Genomic DNA, 1,567 nt, shown 5'->3' with positions numbered 1-1,567 from the left:
TACCAGCCTCCCTGGACATGCCCATTCCAGGGTCGCTGTGGGACCGCAGCAGGGAACAACGGATCAAGGGGGACTGGCAGGACGTTTCGCTGCTCCGGCGCTGCTGTCTGAGCCCTTTGCGCGCCGACACCGCCGTCTTGGGCTTCACGCGCACCTCGGGAAAACACGGGCCCGCGCCGTGGCCGAGACCCTCCAGGCGGTGGCAGCTGTGGGTGTGGGCACCGCTGGCCTCCAGCAGCCCGTCGTACACCGTGCCCGGCGTGGAGCAGGAGAAGGAGCGCTCGCCGCGCAGGCGCGCCTGGGGGACGTCTTCAAACGGGCCCTGGGGGTGAAGCCCACAGTGTCCACAATCGACACTCAGGCAGTAATCCGCTCTGCTGCGCTGGATCGAGCGGAAGAGCACGTAATCCACCGAGCACGCCGATCCACTTCCTTCCAGCAAGCAGGAGTCCTCGGACGGGCTGCTGTCCCCGGGAATGTCTACAATTTCCGACATGATGAGCGAGTTGCTGTCCATGGAGATCGCTGTTGGGAAAACGGACAGAGTGCAGAGAAGGGCAACAGAGAGGATCAGGGGACCGGAGGCTAAAACATATAAGGAACGGCTGCTGGAATTGGGTATCTCTAGTTTAATGAAGAGAAGGCTGCATTAACAGAGGGAGAGAATCAAGATCACGGGAAGTATTAATACCACTTTACAAGGCCTTAGTAAGGCCACACTTGGAATACTGCATCCAGTTTTGGTCACCACGATGTGAAAAAGATGCTGAGACTCTAGAAAGAGTACAGAGAAGAGCAACAGAGATGATTAGGGGACTGGGGGCTAAAGCATATAAGGAAAGGCTGCTGGAATTGGGCATGTCTAGTTTAATGAAGAGAAGGACGAGGGGGGACAGGATAGCAGCGTTCCAGTATCTCAGGGGCTGCCCCAAAGAAGAGGCAGTCAAGCTATTCTCCAAAGCGCCTGTTTTTTTTCCCAGTCCTCTCATTCTGAGTCTCTCTTCTGCACTTCCTTTATCCTACAAGGGACTTTGTGGAGGAACAGCTACCCCCAAAGGACCTTTTCCAGCAGTGCATCAAAACAATTGTGTGTCTGTGTGTGTGTGTTTACCTTCGCCACTGAGCACAACGGAAGGGACCTGGTTGCAGGAGCACGGGCCGTGCGATATTTCCGTAAACTGAGAATCAAACAGCGTTACCTGTAGGCGGAAGACGTCCATTAATTTAGCTTCGCAGACGACCGTGAAGTTTTCAAGATATATGCTACTGTCTTTGGAGGCTCCACAATGGGCCTAGCTAACAACTAGTCCCAGAATCTACTGTGGCAATGGCACTTCGACTTATATACCGCTTCACAGTGCTTTACAGCCTTCTCTGAGTGGTTTACAGAGTCAGTGTGTTGACCCCCCAACCATCTGGGTCCTCGTTTTACCGACCCCAGAAGGACGGAAGGCTGAGTCAACCTTGAGATGGTCAGGATTGAACTCCTGGCAGTCGGCAGAGTTAACCTGCAATACTGCATTCTGACCACTGGGAAGGAAGGGAGGGAAGGAGGGAGGGAGGGAGG

At 54.6% G+C, this 1,567-nt stretch overlaps 1 pseudogene; it reads right to left on the bottom strand.

The window, feature by feature from the left end:
* Nucleotides 1-3: 3 nt before the first annotated feature.
* LOC107301891 lies at nt 4-525 on the bottom strand (annotated as a pseudogene).
* Between the last annotated feature and the right edge of the window lie 1,042 nt (nt 526-1,567).

Source organism: Protobothrops mucrosquamatus, unplaced genomic scaffold (assembly GCF_001527695.2).
Source record: "Protobothrops mucrosquamatus isolate PMUCROS unplaced genomic scaffold, P.Mucros_1.0 scaffold18913, whole genome shotgun sequence".
NCBI classification, from domain to species: domain Eukaryota; kingdom Metazoa; phylum Chordata; class Lepidosauria; order Squamata; family Viperidae; genus Protobothrops; species Protobothrops mucrosquamatus.
The sequence above is the reverse complement of the archived record's forward strand: the minus strand, read 5'-3'. Positions and strand labels throughout refer to the sequence as shown.